The sequence below is a fragment of the Myotis davidii genome, unplaced genomic scaffold, assembly GCF_000327345.1.
Source record: "Myotis davidii unplaced genomic scaffold, ASM32734v1 scaffold32, whole genome shotgun sequence".
NCBI lineage: Eukaryota > Metazoa > Chordata > Mammalia > Chiroptera > Vespertilionidae > Myotis > Myotis davidii.
The window spans coordinates 1,002,650-1,008,503 of record NW_006286587.1 but is presented as its reverse complement, the minus strand read 5'-3'; the positions used below and the strand labels follow the sequence as shown (position 1 = coordinate 1,008,503).

The window sequence follows — 5,854 nt, the reverse complement described above, 5'->3', positions numbered from 1 at the left end:
TGCTTCGCCGACTCCGTCTACACCTTTGGGAACCCCTGGACCTGCTGGGGCTGGACCCCGGCACTCTCCTTTACGTAGAAATATAAACTGGAAAATTCTTATCTCATTCTCCTCTACGATTAGTTTCCCATTTAAAAATCCTCTGACCTGTTCTTATTTTGCTAAATTAATAGGAACTTACAGAATGCCTACTACATATGCCAAACTGTAAACACTTGTGTAGAATACAAAATACTTGACATGTCTTTTTCCTCATGTGCTCCTTTCATAATTTCCCATCCCACTTTCATGTGTGTCTTCTCCTTCCGTCCCTTCCTTCCTCCATTTTGCTTTGAGTGCAGAATTAGGTAACTATCCAAGATCACAAAGCTAGGTAAATCATCAAATCCCAATTGACTAATTTTCTAAAGGGAAAGGGGAGAAAAATGGTGGAAGGTGTGTGTGTAGGAGGGTATCCCCTGGACCTCATTAATATAATTCTAAATCAATCTCAACTCTCCCTCCACCATTCCCACGGGGCCCATCCTCAAACTTTTTTTGGTGTCATCCAGTCTTTACATTGGTAACTGCTTTTGTTTAGAAGCTTCTACTCCCAGTTCTCTCACATTAGCCAGGTCTCTGCTTAAATGAAACCTGCCCTCGTTAGTTACAATAGAACCATTCTTACCCCCACCCCATATAATATTCACTATCATAGCAACTTATTCACTGCTTTCACAGAACTTACAGATATTTACCTGTCAATTATAATCAAGACCATAGCAACTTATTCACTGCTTTCACAGAACTTAATTATAGATATTTACTTGTCAATTATAATCAAGAATATGCTCCATGTAGATCAAACACATGACTGCTATGTTCATAGGATCTACCCAGCACCTAGCAAAGTGGCCCACACATAATAGGTATCCCAGGTAGTAGACTGATCAGTCTGCCTCTGTAGGGCCTAAAGTCAAGCTTAAAAGAATCTCAGCCCCTGAAACTGGATTAAAATGATTCAATACCCTAGGCAAGGCCAGAAATAAATGTAAATTCTATCTAGAAAAAGGTATCATCCTAGCTTTCAAATCATATTATAAACAATTTTTTAAAATATGTCTGGTCCATGAGGCAGTAACATGGGAATAAGTAGAAAATAGGTAAGAACAGTACCACAGCATTAAAAATTTCAGCCAGTCCTGGCCGGTTTGGCTCAGTGGATAGAGCGTCAGCCTGCGGACAGAGGGGTCCCGGGTTCAATTCTGGCCAAGGGCACATGCCTGGGTTGCAGGCTCAGTCCCCACTAGGGGCCGTGCAGGAGGGGCCAATCCATGATTCTCTCTCATCAATGATGTTTCTATCTCTCTCCCTCCCTCTCCTTTCCTCTCTGAAATCAATAAAAATATATTTATAAAAAATTTCAGTCCAGAATCATTTTATGCACATACATAAATAAAATGTAATAACAAATCTAAAAAAGAAAAAGGACAAAGTAGGAATTCTAAAACTGAGAACAGAGTTGAAGTAAAGACTCAATAGATGGATTTAAGAACAGATAAAATACAGCTGAAGAGATAATTAAGGAAATGGAGGTAAAATCAAAAGGAAGTATCTGGAAAAAAGCAGAGAGGCAAGAGGATAAAATATACAGAAGAGAGGGTAAGAGGTATAGAGAATATAGTGAGATGACCTATCCTACATATAATTTGAGTCCAAGATAAGAGGAAAGAAGACAGAAGAAATATTTGAAGAGACAAAGGCTTAAAATTCTCCAAACTTAAAAAGAAAATTTGTGTCTAGATACCACAGTAATACTTCTGAAAACCAAAGAATTAAAAAAAAATTTTAAGCAGCACGGGAGGGTGAGGAGGGTCCTAGATTTTTACAAAGGTAGCTAAAAAAAACTCCTTCCATTTCTATACACATGTCCTTTATAATGAGAATGGCCAACAACACATTGAAAAGCAAAACACTGAAATTAGTTATCAATAAATCAGGACAAGAAAAGCATGTTGGCTATCACCACTATGATTTACTTTTATTTATTTATTTATTTATTTATTATGTTTCAATTGATTTGAGAGAGAAACATCAATGTGAGAGAGAAACATCGATCAGTTGCCTTGCCTATATGCCCTGACCCAGGATTGAATCCATATTCCAGATATGTACCATGACTGGAATTGAACCTGCAACCCTTTGGTGTATGGGATGAAACTCCAACTGAGCCACCTGACCAGGGTTGATTTATTAATCTAGAATAGGGCCAACATATGGTTTCTGTTGCAACAACTGAACTCAACTGAAATTAATGTTATTCACATTTAATATAATTATATCATTCTTCAAGTGTTCCCCAACCATTTAAAAATGTATAACAAACACTTTGAGTTCAAATGTCATATGAAAAAGGACTGGATATGGGAGGCAGGCCATAGTTTGCTGACCCCTATTCTAGAAGTTCTAACTAATGGGATGAGAAAAGATAGAATTATTAAGAACCTCCCAAAAAACTTATTTGCAGGTGAAAGTCTGTGTACTTAAAAAATAATTAGGTACAAAACTAATGTTCATAAACTAATGCTCACAGTTGAAAATACTCACCAAGCAGAATATATAGAGTATCAAATTGAAATTTTAGAAATGAGAAACACAATAGCTGAAACTAGGGAAAAAAACACCCTAGATGGGTACAATAGCAGAAATAAGAAAGGAAACAATCAATACATTGAAAAAGAGATAAATAGAAAATGTCCAGTTTGTACAACAGAGAAAAAAGAAATTAAAAAAATTAACAAAGACTCAGAATCCTGTGGGACAATAATAAAGCTCAAACATTTGTTACACTACAGTCCCAAAAATGAGAGGAAATGTTCAGAGATTTAAAAAAAAAAAAATTGAGCCCTAGCTGGTTTGTCTCAGTGATTAGAGTGTCAGCCTACAGATGGAAGGGATCACGAGTTGGATTCCTGTGAAGGGCACATGCCTCAGTTGCAGGCTGAATCCTCAGGCCCTCTTGGGGCAAGTGCGGGTTGGGGGGGCCAGTGTGTCTTTCTCACATTGATGTTTCTCTCTTTCTATCTCTCCCCCTCCCTTCCACTCTCTCTAAAAATCAATGGGGAAAAATATCCTCAGGTAAGGATTAAATAATTTAAGAAATAACTGCTGAAGCCGAAACCGGTTTGGCTCAGTGGATAGAGCGTCGGCCTGTGGACTGAAGGGTCCCGGGTTCGATTCCGGTCAAGGGCATGTACCTGGGTTGCGGGCACATCCCCGGTGGGGGATGTGCAGGAGGCAGCTAATCGATGTTTCTCTCTCATCGATGTTTCTGACTCTCTATCTCTCTCCCTTCCTCTCTGTAAAAAAATCAATAAAATATATTAAAAAAAGAAATAACTGCTGAAAATTCCCCAAATTTAGTTAAAGATAGAAACTTCAAACTGCTAAAAACTAAAGACAATGTCCTGAAAGCTGCTAGAGAAATGACACATTACTTACAGAAAACCAACAATCCAAAGGATACTTTTTTTTATCAGGAATCATGGACATTATAAGGAAGTGTACAATATATTTCAAATGCTGAAAGAATCAAGCCAAAATTCTATATAGAGTAAACATATACTTTAGAAATGAAGGTGAAATAGAAACAATGGCAGATGAAGAAAACTAAGAATGTGTCACCAGCAGACCAGCTCTAAAGGAATGGCTGAATTTCTTCAGAAAGGAAATAAATGATCACAGAAAGAATAAAGAGTAGTGGAAAGGGTGTATATACACACATATATTTATGTTACACATAAACACATATACACCAATTAAACAATCCTCCTTTAATTTTAAAAATTATGTCTGATACTGAAAATAAAAATTCTAACATTGTCTTATGATTCTCAATACATATATAAGAGATAATATTTAATATAACTGCATGATAAGGGGGGGTGAGGTAAAAGAACCTAAAAGGTGGTAAGGTTTCTACATTCCACTTAAAAGTGGTATAGCCCTAGCTGGTTTGGCTCAGTGGATAGAGCATCCGCTTGTGGACTGAAAGCTCCTAAGCTTAATTCCAGTCAAGGGCACATGCCTGGGTTGTGGGCTCGATCCCCAGTAGGGGGCATGCAGGAGGCAGTCGATCAATGATTCTCTCTCATCATTGATGTTTCTATCTCTCTCTCTCCCTTCCTCTCTGAAATCAATAAAAATACATTTTTTTAAAAGGAAAGAGCCCTAGGCCTAGCCAGTTTGGCTCAGTAGATAGAGCATAAAAACAACACATAGATCAATGGAAGAGAATAGAAAGTTCAAAAATAAATCCATGCCTTACGGTCAATTAATCTTTGACAAAGGAAGCAATAATATACAATGGGGTAAAGGCAGTCTTATCAATAAATGGTGTTGGGAAAACTGGAGTAATATATGCAAAAAACAAAACTAGACCACTTTCTTACACTATATAAAAGAGTAAACTCGAAATGGATTAGACTTAAATGTAAGAGCCCAAACCATAAAACTCCTAGAAGAAAACATAGGCAGTAAAATCTCTAACTTTCTCATAGCAATGTGTTTTTCTGATATATCTTCTCAAACAAGGGAAACAAAAGAAAAAACAAACAAATGGAACTATATCAAACCAAAAAGTTTTTGCAGAGCAAAGAAAATTATCAACAAAACAAAATGACAATTTACTAAATGGAAGAAGATATTCGCCAATGATACATCCAGTAAGGGGTTAATATCCAAAATGTGTAAAGAACCCATACACCTTAACATAAAAAAAAGAAACTTATCTGATTTGAAAATGGGCAGAGAACCTGAACAGGCATATCTCCAAAGAGGACAGACAAATGGCCAATAGACATTTGAAAAGATGCTTAATGTCACTAATCGTCAGAGAAATGCAAATTAAAACCACAATGAGATATCACCTCACACCTGTCAGAATGGCTATCATCAATAAATCAGTAAACAACAAATGTTGGCGAGATGTGGATAAAAGGGAATCCTCATACACTGTGGGATTGCAAATTGGTGCAGCCACTATGGAAATAGTATGGAGGTTCCTCAAAAAATTAAAATGGAAATGCTTTATGACCCATCAATTCTACTTCTGGGTATTTATCTGCAGAAATCCAAAACACTAATTTGAAAACATATATGTATCCCTATGTTCATTGCAGCTTTATTTACAATAGCCAAGATATAGAAGCAACCCAAGTGCCCATCAATAGACAAGTGGATAAAAAAGTTGTGGCATATATAATGGAATTTTCCTCAGCCTTAAAAAAAGAATGAAATCTTACCATTAGTGACAATATGGATGGATCTAGAGGATATCATTTTAAATAAAACAAGTCAGACAGAGAAAAACAAATACCATATGATTTAACTTATATGTAGAATCTATAAAACAAAATAAGCAAACAAAATTGAAACTAACACATAAATACAGAGGACAAACTGATGGTTGCCAAATGGGAGGGGGTTTGGGAGAAGAGGGTGAAGAGATTAAGAAGTACAAATTGGCAGTTACAAAACAGTCATGGGATATAGAAGTATAGCATAGGAAATACAGTTAATAATATAATAACTATGTATGATGTCAGGTGGTTACTGGACTTATTGAGGGAATCACTTCTTAAGTTATATAAATGTCTATCTAACCACTATACTGCATGCCTGAAACTAATATAAAATATTAAATGTCAACTGTAATTGAAAAATAAAAACTTTTTAAAGGAAAAAGACCTAACTATATGCTGCCTACAAGAAATGTACTTCAGATATAACATAACAACCAACGTAGCTGAAAAATAAATGGATTCAGTGTTTCAGGGATAGGGAAAAAGGAATGAATTAGTGGAGCAAAGAATTT

At 36.2% G+C, this 5,854-nt stretch overlaps 1 protein-coding gene across 4 annotated transcripts in view; it reads right to left on the bottom strand.

Moving 5' to 3' along the window:
- PTPRA (protein tyrosine phosphatase, receptor type A) overlaps positions 1–5,854 on the bottom strand; it is a 97,921-nt gene that overhangs the window by 91,372 nt on the left and 695 nt on the right. The gene's annotated exons all lie outside the window — the stretch shown is intronic.